The sequence below is a fragment of the Schistocerca piceifrons genome, chromosome X (genome assembly GCF_021461385.2).
Source record: "Schistocerca piceifrons isolate TAMUIC-IGC-003096 chromosome X, iqSchPice1.1, whole genome shotgun sequence".
NCBI lineage: Eukaryota > Metazoa > Arthropoda > Insecta > Orthoptera > Acrididae > Schistocerca > Schistocerca piceifrons.
The window spans coordinates 552,557,581-552,578,330 of record NC_060149.1 but is presented as its reverse complement, the minus strand read 5'-3'; the positions used below and the strand labels follow the sequence as shown (position 1 = coordinate 552,578,330).

The 20,750-nt window shown below is 38.7% G+C and overlaps 1 protein-coding gene across 4 annotated transcripts in view; it reads right to left on the bottom strand.

The window, feature by feature from the left end:
• Positions 1-20,750, bottom strand: part of LOC124722859 (fibulin-1-like) — a 649,840-nt gene that overhangs the window by 183,694 nt on the left and 445,396 nt on the right. The window lies entirely within an intron of this gene.

Sequence of the window (20,750 nt, the reverse complement as noted above, 5' to 3'; positions counted from 1 at the left end):
GTAAGCTAGAATTCCCAGATCTCCATGCAAATACAGAAACAAATTCACCACCTACAGCTGAAGAAATTAAAAAAGCAATAAGTACCCTGAAAAACAACAAAGCGAGTGGAGAAGACTCAATTACAGCTGAACTTATTAAATGGTCTCAATCAAAACTTATAACCTTCAGCTCATGTTTGAAGAAATACGGGAAACTGAAAAGATACCAGAAGACTGGAAAGAGGCTCTCATCCATCCCTTGCACAAGAAAGGTGACAAGCAAAATGTAAATAATTACAGAGGTATATCTTTGTTGCCAGTGAGTTATAAAATATTTTCAACACTACTACTAAACAAGGTAGAAGCAACACTTGATAGCCAATTGGGAGAGTATCAGAGTGGATTTTAGAAAGGGCAGATCTTACTCAGAACAGATTTTCAACCTAAAGTGCATAATTCATCACAGACTTACAAACTTCAACGATATAGATGTAACATTTATAGATTTTAAAAATGCATTTGATTCAGTTGATAGGGAAACATTAGATAAAGTGATCAGAGAATTTGGCATCAAATCTAAATTGGCAAACCTTATTCATGAAAGGCTCACAGACACCAAATCAAAAGTAAAGTTTCAGGGTGAAATATCAAAGGCATTCAACATAAAAACAGGTGTAAGGCAAGGTGATGGCTTATCTCCACTCTTCTTTAACTGCGTACTAGAGAAAATAGTAAGAGAATGGAAACAAAAACTAAAAGAAGAGAAGCTATCACCAATCAGACTGGGAACTAAAAACAAAGGTATTGAAATTCACTGTTTAGCATTTGCAGATGATTTTGCCATTCTTCCTGAAAACCTAACAAATGTTGGAATACAAATCAACCTCTTAGAAGAAATAGCCAACAAAGCAGGTTTAAGAATATCTGTAGAAAAAACAAAATTTATGACAAATATAAAAAATGCTCTGGAATCCCTAGCAACAGATATTGGCCAGATAGAGAGGGTAGATAAATTTAAATTTTTGGGATAATTTATCCAAGAAAATGGCTTAGAAAAATTTGCTATAGAAGAAAGAGTACATAAAATGGAAAGAGCTTATGGAATAACTAGGAATGTCTACAACAAAAGGTGTCTGTCTAAAAATTTGAAGATACAGCACTACAACACAATAATAAAACCAGAATGTCTTTATGCAAGTGAGTGTTTAGTACTGAACTACAAATTACACAAACTTGAAGTCTTAGAAAGAAAAATCTTTTGGAAAATACTTGGACCATCAAAAAATACAGAGGTATGAAAATTAAGAAGCAGTGAAGAAGTTCATCACAACATAGAAAACATAAATGAGACACTACAAAAGAGGCTTCTGCCATTTTTTGGACACTTATACAGAATGAACAGCAACAGGTTAACCAAACAGATTTTTAAATATCTTCAGGACAAGAAGTCAACAATAGCCTGGGTACAAGATGTTAGGAAAGATTTAGAAAGAAACAATATAAGTGAAAAAGATGCAACAGAAAGAGAGAGTTTCAAGAGGAAAGTGTTAAAAACGGAAGGATTTCAAGGCAAGATGGATAAGAAGACAGGGTCAAAATGGTCTGAGGAGAGAAAAAGGATACATAGTGAAAAGATGAAAGAATACTGGAGGAAAAAGAAAGAACAACAAAGAAGGAAGCATTGAAATTGGTGCATGGTCCTTAAATGACCCAAACAAAGAAAGAAGAATGATAATATCGAACAGACTTTGAACAATTGTATGTAATTAATAATTACTGTATACATAAATACATTTCATAAATTTTAAAGCAAGAAAGAATATAATTATAAGTGTATGATTAAAATTTAAGAGCACTGATAAGCTCAGTGTTCAACACCATAAGCTCTACACACACACACACACACTCACACACACATTAAAATTTAACCAAGTATGAAATATACTGATTGTTAAAAGATTATAAATAGGATAAGAGCTGTGACCATGTGGTTGATTTGTGGCTCATTATTACTGAAGACTCAGTTATAGCTCAGTTACATCTTAGTTTTTGCTCATTATTGTTACACTCTTCTATGTTTTGGATTGATTTTTGTTTGGTGTTATATGAATAATTCAAATTTCAGTGCTTTGACGAGTTTCCCATAATTACTGTCACATCTGAAGTGAAGCAGAAAGAGATCCAAAGGAAAAATAACGATCCACTATACAAGCTAAATAAATTTCAATTTTTTATCACATGTCACCCTGCAAATATTATTACTGCACTACATTAACAGTTACAGTTGCTATAAAGTGCTTAGGTTTAACCTAAGAACATGTTTACGACAGAGTAGTGGTTTTAAGTTATAAGGTACATAGGGACTTTCATTCTTATTTAATTTTAGTTAAACAGTTTACCCTAGTTTGAATGGTAGGCCCTGAGCTCTAATAAACACATTATTGAGTTTTATAGTTTTGATGTTCCTAACACAAAACTTAAAAGTCTTATAAATTTGATGCCTCATATGTGTTGCTGTTTCTGAGATAGGAACATTCAGTCATATCCGTAATCTGGTTCGTAGCCAGCAGCATGTCTGGAAGTGCCCTCTACATGGCAGTCAAGTAAGCAATTCTTAGCATATCTGGTAAAGGTAAATAGACAGTGAGCATCAGATATCTCACGTTCCCCATATCAATGACCTGATTTCTCTGCTTAACATAATTTCATGTACCAGGTTTCTTGATGCTTCTGCCAAACGGACCAAATTTTCAGCCATTTTGTCTACAGAGGCCCAATCTTTTTTGTGGTCACATGTACATAAAGTTTAAAGTTGAAGGCATTTAAATATTAATTTATGTTGTAAAATAATTGTAATTGCTTTTGTAGACTTTGCCATATGACAGTAACAGGATTTTTCCCATTAAAACTTTCAACTGACATAAAAGTCATTAGTAACATTCACCTTTATCTAGATTTTGAGTACCTATGAGTCCTTTGTTTCCTGCCACAGATATCTGTTAGGCTGTCAGAGATCATGCCATGGACCAGCTGTTCTCCTGTTATTGGCAAATGGTCTGAATTTTCTGTCATTTTGTCTACATAGGCCCAATCTTTTTGCTGTCACATGTACATACAGTGTCTACTTGAAAACATTTAAATACTAATTTATGTGTAAATGAAATTTTATTTGATTATGCACAGTACACCATACAACATTAACAAGAATTTTCCATTCAAGAACCTCAGGTGACAATGATCTCATTAGTAACACTCACCTTTATGTTGATTTTGAGTACCTTTAAATCTTTTGTATCTTGCCATATACAGACTGAATCACCTAAAACATACACCACAAATACTGTGTTTGTTGTTGAGGTCTTCAGTCCTGAGACTGGTTTGATGCAGCTCTCCATGCAACTCTATCCTGTGCAAGCTTCTTCATCACCCAGTACTTACTGCAACCTACATCCCTCTGAATCTGCTTAGTGTATTCATCTCTTGGTCTCCCTCTATGATTTTTACCCTCCACGCTGCCCTCCAATGCTAAATTTGTGATCTCTTGATGCCTCAGAACATGTCCTACCAACCAGTCCCTTCTTCTTGTCAAGTTGTGCCACAAACTCCTCTTCTCCCCAATTCTATTCAATACCTCCTCATTATTTATGTGATCTACCCATCTGATCTTCAGCATTCTTCTGTAGCACCACATTTTGAAAGCTTCTATTCTCTTCTTGTCCAAACTGGTTATCGTCCATGTTTCACTTCCATACATGGCTACACTCCATACAAATACTTTCAGAAACGACTTCCTGACACTTAAATCTATACCCGATGTTAACAAATTTCTCTTCTTCAGAAACGCTTTCCTTCCCATTGCCAGTCTACATTTTATATCCTCTCTACTTTGATCATCATCAGTTATTTTGCTCCTCAAATAGCAAAACTCCTTTAATACTTTAAGTGTTTCATTTCCTAATCTAATTTCCTCAGCATCGCCCGACTTAATTCGACTACATTCCATTATCCTCGTTTTGCTTTTGTTGATGTTCATCTTATATCCTCCTTTCAAGACACTGTCCATTCTGTTCAACTGCTCTTCCAAGTCCTTTGCTGTCTCTGACAGAATTACAATGTCATCGGCGAACCTAAAAGTTTTTACTATATATGACGATAGTGGATAGAGCGTCTGCCATGTAAGCAGGAGATCCCGGGTTCGAGTCCCGGTCGGGGCGCACATTTTCAACATGTCCCCAATGAAGTACATCAATGCCTGTTTGCAGCTAGGGTGTCCATTTAATTATCATTTCATCTCAAAGTTTTTATTTCTCCTCTATGGATTTTAATACCTACTCCAAATTTTTCTTTTGTTTCCTTTACTGCTTCCTCAATATACAGATTGAATAACATCGGGGAGAGGCTACAACCCTATCTCACTCCTTTCCCAACCACTGCTTCCCTTTCATACCCCTCTACTCTTATAACTGCCATCTGGTTTATGCACAAATTGTAAATAGCCTTTTGCTCCCTGTATTTTACCGCTGCCACCTTTAGAATTTGAAAGAGAGTATTCAAGTCAACATGTCAAAAGCTTTCTCTAAATCTACAAATGCTAGAAATGTTGGTTTGCCTTCTAAGATAAGTTGTAAGGTCAGTATTGCCTCACGTGTTCCAACATTTCTATGGAATCCAAACTGATCTTCCCTGAGGTTGGCTTCTACCAGTTTTTCCATTCATCTGTAAAGAATTCGCGTTAGTATTTTGCAGCTGTGACTTATTAAACTGATAGTTCGGTAATTTTCACACCTGTCAACACCTGCTTTCTTTGGGATGGAATTATTATATTCTTCTTGAAGTCTGAGGGTATTTCGCCTGTCTCATACACCTTGCTCACCAGATGGTAGAGTTTTGTCAGGACTGGCTCTCCCAAGGCCGTCAGTAGTTCTAATGCAATGTTGTCTACTCCTGGGGCCTTGTATCAGCTTAGGTCCTTCAGTGCACTGTCAAACTCTTCACACAGTATCATATCTCCCATTTCATCTTCATCTACATCCTCTTCCATTTCCATAATATTGTCCTCAAGTACAATTCCCTTGTATAGACCCTCTATATACTCCTTCCACCTTTCTGCTTTCCCTTCTTTGCTTAGAACTGGGTTTCCATCTGAGCTCTTGATATTCATACAAGTGGCTCTCTTTTCTCCAAAGGTCTCTTTAATTTTCCTGTAGGCTGCATCTATCTTACCCCTAGTGAGATAAGCCTCTATATCCTTACATTTGTCCTCTAGCCATCCCTGCTTAGCCATTTTGCACTTCCTGTCGATCTCATTTTTGAGACGTTTGTATTTCTTTTTGCCTGCTTCATTTACTGCATTTTTATATGTTCTCCTTTCATCAATTGAATTCAATATTTCTTCTGTTACCCAAGGATTTCTACTAGCCCTCGTCTTTTTCCTACTTGATCCTCTGCTGCCTTCACTACTTCATCTCTCAGAGCTACCCATTCTTCTTCTACTGTATTTCTTTCCCCCATTCCTGTCAGTTGTTCCCTTATGCTCTCCCTGAAACTCTGTACAACCTCTGGTTTAGTCAGTTTATCCAGGTCCCATCTCCTTAAATTTCCACCTTTTTGCAGTTTCTTCAGTTTTAATCTACAGTTAATAACCAATAGATTGTGGTCAGAGTCCACACCTGCCCCTGGAAAGGTCTTACAATTTAAAACCTGGTTCCTAAATATCTGTCTTACCATTATATAATCTATCTGATACCTTCTAGTATCTCCAGGATTCTTCCATGTATTCAACCTTCTTTTATGATTCTTGCACCAAGTGTTGGCTATGATTAAGTTATGCTCTGTGCAAAATTCTACCAGATGGCTTCCCCTTTCATTTCTTACCCCCAATCCATATTCACGTACTATGTTTCCTTCTCTCCCTTTTCCTACTCTTGAATTCCAGTCACCCATGACTATTAAATTTTCATCTCCCTTCTCTACTTGAAAAATTTCTTTTATCTCATCATACATTTCATCAATTTCTTCATCATCTGCAGAGCTAGTTGACATATAAACTTGTACTACTGTAGTAGGCATGGGCTTCATGTCTATCTTGGCCACAATGATGCGTTCACTATGCTGTTTGTCGTAGCTTACCCGCACTCCTATTTTTTATTCATTATTAAACCTACTCCTATATTACCCTTATTTGATTTTGTATTTATAACCCTGTATTCACCTGACCAAAAGTCTTGTTCCTCCTGCCACCGAACTTACTGTAGAAATGGAAAATGCTACTGATCTGCAGTTTTCAGAGAATGCATTGGTAGTCGGGGGGCTCGTACTGTTAGCCAATAAACAGACTGTAATAATACTTTGAAAGTATTTTTTTTTTTTGTGCAAACATTTACTATTTTAAGTGGAACAGTGCCTCTTGACATTAACATACTAAAAGTAGGACAAATTTGAATGTCAGTGGTGTTTGTAGCAGGATTCCACTATGAGTTGTTTGTGAGATATCATATTTTGGAAAGTTCCCAAATTACACTTGAACAATACTTGTGACTTATACAATACCTGTGGTAGCCTGCTCTAAAAAACAACATGAGTGTATACACTAATTATGTAGATTCTGACCAGTAGCGAGACAACTGACCATGACAGTCTGTGTTAAAAATGACCGGCAGTGGTTGTTTGGTTCATTTGGGGTAGGGGACCAAACAGCGAGGTCATTGGTCCCATAGCATTAGTAAAGGATAGGGAAGGAAGTTGGCCGTGCCCGTTCAAAGGAACCTTCCTGGCATATGCCTGATGCAATTTAGGGAAAGCATGGAAAACCTAATTCAGGATCGCCAAATGTGGGTTTGAACTGTCATCCTCTCTAATGTGAGTCCAGTGTGCCAAACACTGCACCACCTTGGTCACTACTGGCAGTGGCAATACATGCTTCCAGTCTGGTATAGAACTACTGCTGCATACGTCCTATCATTTCACCAGAGATGTCCAAGCAGGCTGCAGTAATACGTCATTCCACATCATAGCGTGCAGTTGGTATGTCCTTGTAGACAGTGTCCTTCAGCATTCCCCACAGAAAAAGTCTACAGGCATCAAATCTGGGAACAGGCTGGATAAGGTACAAGCGCTCTGCATCCAATCCAACAATTTGGAAAAAAATTTGTGAAGACATGCTGCAGTACTTCGCATTCTATGGGCTGGACAGCTATCATATTGGTACCACAGGTTCCTCTTGGTCTGCAGAGGAATGTCTTCTAGCATCTGTGGAAGGAAGTTGTGATAGTTGTGCACGTTCAGTGTTCTGTCTATGAAACATGGGTTTATGAGCTGATAGTTCACTATCCCACACCACATGTTTGCACTCCATGGATACTGATGTTCCACCTGATGAAGACAATGAGGATTGTCAGCAGACCAATAGTGCATGTTTTGGCAGTTTACCTGGCCATGATTGGTAAATGTAGCTTCACCACTAAACAAGATACATGATGCACCTGGAGTATCCTGTCTTAATGTCTATGTACAGAAGTTAACACGATTATCATAATCATTTCTATTCAGCTCTTGATGAAGAGAGATGTGATAGGGGTGGAATCTATGTCCATGGAGAATGCTTAGGACACTTGCCTTACTCTACAACTTCCTCGTGCAATTGCACAAGAGCTAACATGTGGATCAACTGCAACAGCAGCAAGAACATTAATTTCCCCCTCTTCTGTCATCACTTGTTTCCTTCTCTTATGTTGCCTTGGTGTTACACTAAAATATTTGTGTGATTGTTTGAAGAGGTTGATAAAAATTCCCAAGATGATTGACATCTATTGGGATATATTGATGCATAAATCAGACAAGAATGAACTGCATTCTTCCTACACCCCCCACACACTATGAGGATGTCAACTTTTTCTGTATTGGTAAATTGCATTGTCCACTCATGACCTACTACTTGAACTGTCACACACAGACTGACTAGCAAGTTGCATTGCACTCAAGGAATACAAGCACACTGTAAGCAAACATAACATCGTCATACCTATCAACTACACAGTTTGAATGGCATAAACAAGTGTAACTTTGGAAACTTTTCACAACCTGAAAAATTGTAAACAGTTCACACCACACTCCTATGACAAACACCACTGACATCTTAACTCACCCTGCTTTTAGATTGTTAATGTCAGTAGACACTCTTCCATTTAAAAAAGTATACAATTGCACAAAAATACACTTTTTAAGTATTATTACAATCCATTTATTTGCTAACAATATGAGCCCCTGACTACTAATCCATTGTGTGAAAACCACACATCAATAGCACTTTCCTTTTCTGCAGTATTTGTGGGTGCATGTTTTAGGTAATTCTCCCTGTATATCTACAGGTAGGCTGTTAGAGGTCTAGTGCTAGAATGCAAAATAAGAGACTGGCTTACTACCTCTGAATTATAACTACTTTTCATTTTGCATTGTATATTTTTAAAAATTTGTGTACCAAAAAGTCAACAAAACAGGAAATTCGCAACTAATAGTATATGGAGTATAATCTTTGTTGATATAATGGTAAGAGCTGGTTGCAAGAATATGCTGAAGAAGATAGTGGGATGGGGCTTAGGGGTAGGAGGTGGCATAACCTGTAATTGGATAAAATATAAATTTTAGAAATACCACAGAACATGCATCACTCATGATTGAAAGGCAAACAAATTTGAAGTGACAGTGAAAGATGTTTAGCTAGAAGTGGGGAGATGCATAGATAAGAAAGCAGCTGGTGAAATCTTTACAAATGAATGAAATTAATTAGGGAACAGGAAGATGAAACAAACAAAAAAACTGACAGCCAGATAAAATGGAAGTAGGTACATAAATGAGGCATGAAAAGAAAATTAGGCTTAGATCTGACACGTTATACATTTTGTCTCATTTCCTTGAATTTCATGAAATTCATTTTCATTTCACACATGTCTATTGTAGTCATTCATACTGTGAGGCTAACTTTAGTATCCTCAGTGGATAATCATGAGTAGTAATCATCATTTTAGCTAGGGCTTCATGTTAGCGGAAAGTATGACACAACCATTGTCTTCAATGTATATATCCTCCTGGCTTAATTCCTCATCTATTCCTGACCATACTGCAATATGCACTTAAAGATCCTACTGTCTACAGTTGATTACAGTAAAAATCCTAGGTCTTGCCATTTTCTGCCGTTACCACTTTTGTTATTAGCACTTAATCTCTCAATTTTATTTTCTGTCTCCTCTAGGTTTACTTATCTTAACTTTTGGCTCCTTTCCTGCAGGAGAAGTAATGCAAATTAAGATGGGGGAGTCTTGTAATGTAAGAGAAAAAGTATGAGTGGATAAGTAATTCAGAAATCATTCCAAGCTATATAGAGCTTATGTGAAAGCAAATAAATAATAGCAAGGAAAAATTGAAATAAAAAATGAACCATTCTGTTACAGCATAATGATTGTCAGTAGAGCAGGTATTTATCAGCTTTGAAGTGGGTGCTATAGAAAAGTCCCTGAAAGTCCCATGAGTAACCATGAAATATGAGGAATGGGAGGCTGATAATGACAGAAGATGAAGCTGCGGACAAAGTTAGTCATAAAAAGCAGGCAATGGGAGTAGAGACAAGGCATGAGGCTACAGTGGAGTACATGAAATCAGAAGATATGAGGCAACTATGTGGAACTGAGATGGAAGAAGATGAGAAAAGGATGGAGGAATGTGCCAGAAGAAAATGTGTATACACATATGTATACTGGTGTGAGACAACACTGAGGATGAGTTAGTAGGAATGATGTACACAGCACAGGTACACACAAAATCTGTGTGTATGTTGAGTTCATGTACAGTTTCCTGTGGATTCAGTAACTTCCTGTTTCATATCCCATTTACACTTTTTCTCTTTAATTTTATCATGCATGACATTAATGAAAATAATACTGCACATGAAATGTAATAAAAACTGGGACAGTATTTCTTCATGACACCAGGGCATGTGGCTTTGCATTAATTTCTCATAACTTAATTTTTTAATTTTCATAACTGGCAAACCCACTTTGAATTATACTCATGAAGCCAATCACTTCCATGACCTAAAGTTTTGCAAAGAGTGGTTGGTTAAGCCTCCAATCACACATTCTTCTTAGGTCAAAACTATGGATAACCTCTGACAATAAATATTGCTGCCACACAATCAAAAAATATAATTTGGAAATAAAGAGTTATAAAATCAGCCAGTTAAGAACCACAGTGCTATGAAGATATAGCTGGATGATGAATGTATAAACTATAAATCGAATTTGTAAGCTCTAACAATGGAAAATCCAGGCTGGAATAATTACAATATTATAAAAAGGATAGATTGTTACTCACCATATAGAGGAGGTGTTGAGCTGCAGTCAGGCACAACAAAAAGACTGCTAACAGGTGAACATTCAGCCAGAAGGCCTTCTTCTACAGTAGACAACACACACACAAACTCATGCAAGCATGACTCACACACATATGATCACAGCCACTGGCCACTGAGGCATGCTTAGCTGCCTTTTTGTTGTGCCTGTCTGCAACTCAACATCTCTTCCATATGATGAGTAGCAATTTATCCTTTTCACAATACTGGATGTATAAACCCTGCATTAAATGCCATGTTGTACCACTGGCACCTGATATTGAACTCTTTTATTATGGTTACGAATTTCGATTATTCCTACATCCTAACCACCACCAGGCATATGACATTTTTCAATTACAGAGGCTGTGTTCACTCTTTCAGTCATTCATTTTCATTCATACATCATGTTTCATGAATCCCATCGTTAAAGAGAGCCTTCAAGGATGTGAAACAAGTCAAGTTATATATTAACATACAGAATCAATCACTGCTGGGTACTTCTGTAAAGGATACTAACAACAAATTATGACAAGCACTAATCTAGTCAAAATTATGATTATGGTAATTACTTTTACATTATTTCATATATGTAAAAAAAATGCTACATTGGAAAAAGTACTACTCAGCTGATGTTATCATCTAATACTTCAAACAAAACATTTTAACTTTACACAGACCAATATATACTGAGGATCTATGTGATAAAGATATTTAAGATCATAGAATTTACATTCCTGAGTCTAAATATTCAAATATATTGTAGAAGGAATGGCGGATGAGCAATTATTTTAATCTGTGTTTAAGTAATTGGGGATTTTCAATTTCTTGCCTTATCTCCTGGCAACCTGATATGGGTTTTCACACCAAAATAAAATAAATAAATAAAAGATTTAAAAAAGATCTCCATTCTGAACCGCAGACAGGGATGCATGGTCTGTATGGAAATTATTTATACTTCTAGTATTTTAACTTCTAGTATTGTGAATTACTGAGTTCATCCTAAATTCACTCTTTTCAATAGCCACAAATGCCATTGGAGAGTATATTTATTGGCATTTTAAGAGCAAGAATCTCTAGGTTCCTGAGGAGGATTCTTCAAAACGTTCAGTTATCAACTTAAAAAATATTCTTATTGCACTTGTCTCACCTTAGCTGCAAACCTCCAGAAGGTTATGTCTCCGAATATGAAACATTCTCATTTGTGATAAACATGACTAAATGAAAAACTACCTGACAAATACTATTTTATATTGAATTGTATTCAGATGATCTGTTTTGTAAGAGATAGTTCAAAATAGGTTAATTTTCTGCATATCACTATCAAAAAAGTAATAAATTAACAGTTCCTGCTACAGCACAACTTCTTGTGAAGCCCAGTTTGGATAGAGTATGTGCATAAGAGTGCACTGCAAAGTAAAGAGCACCCCTGTGCATGAACACAACGACATATCAGTCTGATTGTAAGTTATGCACTGGTGTCACATCAATTGTTGACAGTCTCTATAAGATACAATGAGGTGACAAAAGTCATGGATATCTTCTAATATTGTTTTGGGCCTCCTTTAGCCCAACATAGTGCAGCAAATCAATGTGGCATGGACTCAACAAGTCACTGGAAGTCTCCTGCAGAAATATTCAGCCATGCTGCCTCTACAGCCATCCACAACAGAAAAAACGTTTCTGGTGGAGGATTTTGTGCATGGCTGACTTCTCTATTATGTAACATAAATGTTCAATGGAATTCATGACAGGCAATTTAGGTAGCCAAATCATTCACCTGAACTGTCCAGAATGTTCTTCAAACCAACTACAAACAATTGTGACATGGCACATTGTCATCCATAAAAATTCCATCATTGTTTGGGAACATAAAGTCCAAGAATGGCTTCAAATGGTCCCCAAGTAGCCGATTATAACCATTTTGAGTCAATCATTGGTTCAGTTGGACCAGAAGACCCAATCCAGTCCATGTAAACACAGTCCATACCATTATGGAGACACTAACAGCTCACACAGTGTCCTGTTGACAACTTGGGTCCATGGTTTCACAGGGTATACAGCATGCTCAAACCCTACCATCACCTATTACCAACTGAAATTGGAACTCAACCAACTAGGTCACAGTTTTCCAGTCATCTATGGTCTAACCAATATGATCACAAGTCCAGGAGAGATGCTGCTGGTGGTGTCATGCTGCTAGTAAAGGCACTCGCATTAGTTGTCTGGTGCCATAGACCACTAATGCCGAATTTTTCACTTTGTCCTAAAGGACGTGTTTGCTGTACGTCTGACACTGGTTTCTGTGGTTACTTTACATAGTGTTAACTGTCTGTCGGCATGGGTAACTCTATGCAAACCCGTTAAGTGAAGGCTGCTGGCCACTGCGTTGTCTGTAGTGAGAGGTAATGCCTGAAGTCTGGTATTCTCGGCACACTCTTGACACTGTGGATCTCTGAATATTGAATTCCCTAATGATTTCTGAAATGGAATGTTCCGTGCATCTAGCTCCAACTACCATTTCATGTTCAAAGTCTGTTAATTCATGTCATATGTCCATAATCATGTTGTAAACCTTTTCACATGAATCACCTGAGAGCAAAAAGACAGCTCCACCAATGCACTGACCTTTTATAACTTATGTATCTGATACTATCGCTATCTGCATATGTGCATACTGCTGTCCCATGACTTTCATCACCTCAGTGTAGATGTCTAGTACAGCAACATAGGACCCAGCTGTGGGACTTAGCATTTTACAATAAAGGACGGGTATGTTTGGTAATACTGGTGTAATGCAGACACTTTAATGTACCAGTTTTAGATGTGGAATGATTTAAAGTATGATTGTGTAATATACTGGTAGAAGGCAGGCTTTAACTACTTCATTTACTATGCTATCAAACTCAGCAAGTCCCCCCCCCCCACACCCACCACCCCCCCCCCCCCTTCCGCACCTCCCTGAGTAGATTACATTGGTAAGTTTCCATTTGTTTATCCATGAAAAATGCACTTTAGGAAACAGAAAACAAAACTACTCAACATGTTTTGACCATGACAGGTGTCTTCCTGTAAAGCTTGAATTATGTTCAGTTCCATGTCTACAATTAAGTAACCTTGTCAGTTCTCTCTATAGCATTGTCAAGTATGGGTCAGCTGGCTGCGAATGTCCAACAAAGGGCTCTGTGATATACTAGTCAGGCCATTTATGCTACAGATTCGAAATCAGTATTCTGCAGGTTATTTAATAATTGAACTGGCTGGAAGAATAAAGATAATACCAAGGAACAATCTAAATCACAAAAAAACACTCTTCATTGGGCAAGAAATGCTGCAGCATCTCAACAGAAACAATAATGCATTGAATTCTTAAATACAGCCAAAAGAAGAAAACAAGCAAAGACCTTGTCAGAGAAAAATTGTCAAAGTTTTTGCAAAAGCAAATATTCCAATCACAAAGTTCTTATCATGGAGAATAAGAATTACTTATTCTCCAGAATGAGATTTTCGCTCTGCAGCGGAGTGTGCACTGATATGAAACATCCTGGCAGATTAAAACTGTGCCCGACCGAGACTCAAACTCGGGACCTTTGCCTTTTGCGGGCAAGTGCTCTACCAACTAAGCTACCGAAGCACGACTCACGCCCGGTACTCACAGCTTTACTTCTGCCAGTATCTCGTCTCCCACCTTCCAAACATTACAGAAGTTCTCCTGCGGAACTTGCAGAACAAGCACTCCTGAAAGAAAGGATACTGTGGAGACATGGCTTAGCCACACCCTGGGGGATGTTTCCAGGATGAGATTTTCACTCTGCAGCAGAGTGTGCACTGATATGAAACATCCTGGCAGATTAAAACTGTGTGCCTGACCGAGACTTGAACTCGGGACCTTTGCCTTTTGCGGGCAAGTGCTCTACCAACTGAGCTACCGAAGCACGACCCACACCCGGTACTCACAGCTTTACTTCTGCCAGTATCTCGTCTCCCACCTTCCAAACTTTACAGAAGCTCTCCTGTGAAACTTGCAGAACTAGCACTCCTGAAAGAAACGATACTGCGGAGACATGGCTTAGCCACAGCCTGGGGGATGTTTCCAGAATGAGATTTTCACTCTGCAGCGGAGTGTGCACTGATATGAAACATCCTGGCAGATTAAAACTGTGTGCCCGACCTAGACTCGCACTCGGGACCTTTGCCTTTCGCGGGCAAGTGCTCTACCAACTAAGCTACCGAAGCACGACTCATGTTCGGTACTCACAGCTTTACTTCTGCCAGTACCTCGTCTCCCACCTTCCAAACTTTACAGAAGCTCTCCTGCGAAACTGCCAGGATGTTTCATATCAGTGCACACTCTGCTGCAGAGTGAAAATCTCATTCTGGAACCATCCCCCAGGCTGTGGCTAAGCCATGTCTCCGCAGTATCCTTTCTTTCAGGAATGCTAGTTCTGCAAGTTTTGCAGGAGAGCTTCTGTAAAGTTTGGAAGGTGGGAGATGAGATACTGGCAGAAGTAAAGCTGTGAGTACCGGGCGTGAGTTTTGCTTCAGTAGCTCAGTTGGTAGAGCACTTGCCCCCAAAAGGCAAAGGTCCTGAGTTCGAGTCTTGGTCGGGCACACAGTTTTAATCTGCCAGAATGTTTCATATCAGTGCACACTCCGCTGCAGAGTGAAAATCTCATTCTGGAACCATCCCCCAGGCTGTGGCTAAGCCATGTCTCCGCAGTATCCTTTCTTTCAGGAGTGCTAGTTCTGCAAGTTTCGCAGGAGAGCTTCTGTAAAGTTTGGAAGGTGGGAGACGAGTGAGTTGTGCTTCGGTAGCTCAGTTGGTAGAGCACTTGTCCGTGAAAGGCAAAGGTCCCGAGTTCGAGTCTCGGTTGGGCACACAGTTTTAATCTGCCAGGATGTTTCATATCAGTGCACACTCCGCTGCAGAGTGAAAATCTCATTCTGGAAACATCCCCCAGGCTGTGGCTAAGTCATGTCTCCGCAGTATCCTTTCTTTCAGGAGTGCTAGTTCTGTAAGTTTCGCAGGAGAGCTTCTGTAAAGTTTGGAAAGTGGGAGACGAGATACTGGCAGAAGTAAAGCTGTGAGTACCGGGCGTGAGTCGTGCTTCGGTAGCTCAGTTGGTAGAGCACTTGCCCGCGAAAGGCAAAGGTCCCGAGTTCAAGTCTCGGTCGAGCACACAGTTTTAATCTGCCAGGATGTTTCATTACTTATTCTCTTTTATTAGTATATTTTTCTCCACTGATCCAATTCATAACATAAGGATTCATCTTCAGGCATGTAGCATGGTAACCTTCTTAACTGGTATCTCAAATCATTTGCTTAAAAATTAATTTTGCCAAGAAACATATGCTAGTTTTGCAAAAAAACAGATGCAACATTTTCAGGTCCCTGATTATGCCATCAGACAAAATTCAGTGAAAGTGTGTGAAGTATGCTTGCAATGTTGTTTGCAAGTCAACAAAGTCAGTGAGATTTCTTAAGGTAGAACTGTGTTTTTTGGTTAACATATCCACAAGCTGGTGGCACCTTAGTTTATTAACCAATCAGGAACTTCACACATGGAGACTCATAAAGTGTGTGCCCCTGATACCTACATCTGGTACATATAAGTAATGTTTCTTTGGTTGGAATTTCATAATACAAGTTTTTGCCATATTAAGGGTTACAGTGCTGGCTGTGAAGCATTTGTAAGCCTGTTCCATTATTCTCCTGCCTGTGTGTGCTATGGTTCTGTTTGCACCTTTAGCAACATACTTGTGTAATCAGCAAACATTACAAGTTTTAAAGAGTCTTCCAAGCCCTCTGGTAAATCATTTATGTAGCCCAAGAACAGGAGCAGGATAAGCACTAAACTTTGTGCCACACAATTTTTAATGTTTCCCCACTCTGAATTTAATGTTATGCTTGTTGGAATATTTGCTAATTTGACACTTTGTTTTCAGTTGTTAAGATATGACTCCATCAGTGCAAGGGGGAAAGCCTTCAATGCCACATCATTTTAGTTTCCCCAGCAAAATTTTATGATCTATACTCATAGCCACAGCAAAATCACAGAAAATACCACAAATGTTTGTGAAAGATAGAACACCAAGAAGGAGACATGTTTCCAATTAAATTTATTTCACAGATTAGGGATATGACAATACACAAATGATTAGCAGAACAGAACTTCACTAACAGTGAGAATTCAATATGGTATGAAGCCACCATGTACTGCAATCAGAGCCTCTTGACATAAGGACATGGAATGAAGAGGGCCTGGATATACTGCAGGGGTACATTTGTAGGCACATCCACAAAGCATCAACATTGGGTCAGAAGCTCTTTGAAAAAGGCTTGCATATTCCTTGCCCCATGTGGCTGGGCACTGTCCTGCTGAAATATGGCATTTCAAGCTGCATGCATCCATCTTGGTGCTTAAGGCTCTAAAACCTCTCTGATGCTGCAGTTGCTGTTCAGATTGCCCTCAATAGGTATGAGGTGAGATGACATGTTACAGCTAGTTGTTCCATAAGCTATTGAACTTAAAGAGTTTTTCCTATGACATTTAATGATGCAATCTGTCAGATTGCATTCACCATGGCAGCATCTAACACCTATGCAGCTATCACTGTAGGAAAAGTTATAACTGGCCATTGAAGTTGACACTTACAACACATTGCATTAACACAGATTGGTGTCTTGTGAACATGGCAGATGTCATGCCACATCCCTCTACTACACGCAGATTCAATGGCATGCATACTAGAGTCCTGCATGACCAAGTACGCGAGCACAAAATACGAGATGGGACGAGCACACCCTAAATGGATAGGCTGCCTGCACTAGTTCTAGTGACCTAGCATAGAAGCTGTGACTGAATACATAGCAAGTAACTTCAAACACATTACACGTGTCATTATCTGTGTGAGACTGCAGCCAGCTTCTCATTTGGAGTGTGTCTCTCTCTGTAATCATCCAGCGTGAGGGAGCCAGTGCAGTAAGACCTAAGATTGAAGCCAGTGTTTACACACTGAAGGAACGGGAAGGTCTAAAAAGCCAAGTATGGAGTACATTTCTGCTGGTTGTAGACAAAAACAGTGCACCTACTGGGTACATATTGTGCATAAACTGCTCCATATTATTGTGTTTCCAGTTGGGAACTACTCATTTAAAGAAACGCAGTTGCAGGAAACCTCACAAAGATACAGCTCCTTCAGGGATACCGCCAGTAATAAAAAATAGTATTACAGCAAAGTGTGTTGCAATGTGTACTAAAGATATGAGACCTTTTAATGCTGTTTCCGGTGAAGGTTTCAGAGAACTAGGCCAATAATTAATACATCTAGGTGAGCATTTTGGAGAAGTTGACATGGCAGATGTCATTCCACATCCCTCTACTATACACAGACATGTCAAAGAACAAGCAGATCCAATCCGAAACAGCATAATGCCTTCTGTTATTGCGGAAGTTATTAATAAAACAAGTGCTGCGACAGTTGATATGTGGACTGATTCTCATAATCAGGAGCACTATTTGATGCTTACAACACATTGCATTAACACAGATTGGTGTCTTGTGAACAATGTTTTATTTACAACAAAATTCCCTGACGTTAAGAAGACGGGAATAAATATTATGACATAAATTGAAAAGAGGATGGCTGATTGGGACATTTTGCCACACATGTTGCACAGTTTTGTTTTTGTCTCCAACTAGGTTGCCAATGTAATAAAAGCTTTGGAAAATCACGAAAGGATTCCTTGTGTTGCTCATTGTATAAACACAGCACTTAGCCATACTTTTGATGAAGATAACTTCTTGTTAAATCATGCCACAAACATCGCATCAACAATAAATACTGCAAAATGCATTGTAAGGTACATTAAAAAAGTGGCCTCTGCTCATCTTTGAAATAATCATTGAAACAAGAGGTCTGCACATGCTGGAACAGCTTGTACACTATGCTGGAATCCTTACACACTCAGTATAACAAAGTTGCTGCTTTGCTGATGGAAAAGGACTCTGCTTACAGATTGCAAGGATATGGTAATGAGCTTGCACGAAAAATTGCACATTTTCTGAGACCATTTAAAGAGGCCACAGATGAATTAGAAGGCGAAAAAGAACACAGTCCAGTTAGTTCTTTTGTTTCACAAACTGCAACAAATTTGCAGTGTCAATGACACTGACTGTCAGGTGAGTAATTACTGCAGTTAAAAGCACTGGTTTGTTACGATACCCAATAGATTTATAATTAACTAGCATAATTGATGTGTACTAACAGATATGTATTTTTTAACAGGAGGTACAAAGGATTAAAAATTGAGCCTAGACTTCCGTTTGTGAGAAGACTGTGATCGCTTCCAGACATAAAACCGCTACATCTTCTATCTGTGATCGTATTGAAATATCATTTTACTGTCCAAGTGCTTTATGAATTTAGCTGTGTCACGTACTCATTCTTGGAAACGTTACTTTTGTATTAAAAGAGAGAGTGACAGAGATAAATACATTGTGTGTGTGTGTGTGTGTGTGTGTGTGTGTGTGCGCGTGTGGGTGTGGGTGTGTGCGTGAGAGAGAGAGAGAGAGAGAGAGAGAGAGAGAGAGGCATTGGATTTGTACAGTACAGTGCAGCAAGCCGGGGTGAGGCGAGCAGTGACCGGTCATGCTCGGTTATCCGCATGTCCGAAATCCGGACAATAGACATGGGGCAAGTACATGACTGAGCCAAGTCGTGTGGGGCCAGAAACGAGTGGCTCAGTCTCCCCGTCAACAGACAAGCTGCGACCAGTCAAACATTGAATGTTGCAGCACTCTAATGCATACCAACAGCCCAGCCCACAGTAGATGACATCAAACTGTTGACGCAGACATGTCCACACCCATTGAAGTGCTCTAATGTTTAGCCAACACTGTTTTCTTGGCCATGGGGACAAGATGATGGTCATCCTGTACTGAGGGCACTTTGTGTGGTCCGGTGCTTGCTTGTCACTGTATACTATCCTCTTCAATCCACTGGTCCCACACATGAATCGAGGTTGTAGCAACTCACCCTGTATGAGCCTCACTGTTAATGTATGACAAACACATTTCCTGGGAGTCAATCATTCTCTCCTCTTTGAACTCACTCACATGCTGATATTGCATATTCTGTCATCACTAAGACATACTGGCATTTGCTTGCATATTTCCACTTCATGTCCCCAACTGAGCATGACATAGCACTGACCTGCCAAATCATGAAAAGCTCTTATGCTTATATCCAGGCCAGTTCTCTGGAAGCTTAATAACGGTTATGGTTCCACTGTTCTACACATCCTCCATGCGTGGAATGATTCAGACCATTCCTTGTAGATGTTGCAACTTCCACAAACAGTAACTTATATTGCATTCTAAGAAGAGAAGCCTTTATGTAATCCATACTGAGCAGTTGCTGAAAGATTAATTCCAGACAAATGGTTCAGTATTCTGTTGTAAGTTACTTTCGCACAATTTCTGAGAAGGAGTGAGATTTACCTGTAATTAAAGGTTAGTTGCTCTTTTGTATATTGCTGTTACTGTGGCATATTTCAATCTTTCAGGAAATACATTCTGACCCTTCTACTGATTACAAACATAATTCAAGAGTGGTGCTGTCAAGTCAGCTCTAGATTTCATTACTTTAGCTGAGATACCATCATAGACAGTTAAGTTACTAGTTTCTGGTGATCTATTGATTTTTGTGGTCCCTCTAATTCATGGCTTGCCAAAACAGATATCTAATGGTGGAGTATACATTATGTGTCTAAGTAGTTTATTGGATATGCTTTAAGTGGACAGTTCTTTGTCTCTGTGTTTTCAGTTACTTTAAGGAAAAATTAATTGAATTTAGTATCCAATGGCTTTAATTTTTTATCATCTGTCACACTACTAATGTCATTTGGGAGTTCAGTACCATTTACCTTGCCAAATTTATTCATTTCATATTGAAATTTTGAATTTTTTGTGTGTATAGTATATAGTTTTTCCCTTTTTGAAGACATGCTGAAGAATTCTGTGATATTGCTTATAGCTCAGTTTTAAGTCTTGATTAGACTTAGTCCTTTGTGTTGATACATACATGATGTGCTCTTCATAACATGAACAATATGAACTGGGCAACAAAACTCAAGACACAGCATTGAATCATTGTTCAGAAGATCCAACATGCCAGTAATATAATGGTGCATGAAGTTGTCATTCAGACATCTAATACTGATGCTGTTCCAAAGTTAATAAGACTCCAGAGGTTGGATGTGTTGTACTACTATATTATTGATACATGGGTCTTCTGAACAACATGTAAGTTCTATCTATTGAATAATGCTGTAACGAGTATGTTTCAACATTATGTAGAGTGAAGTCAATCATATTGTGCATGTGTG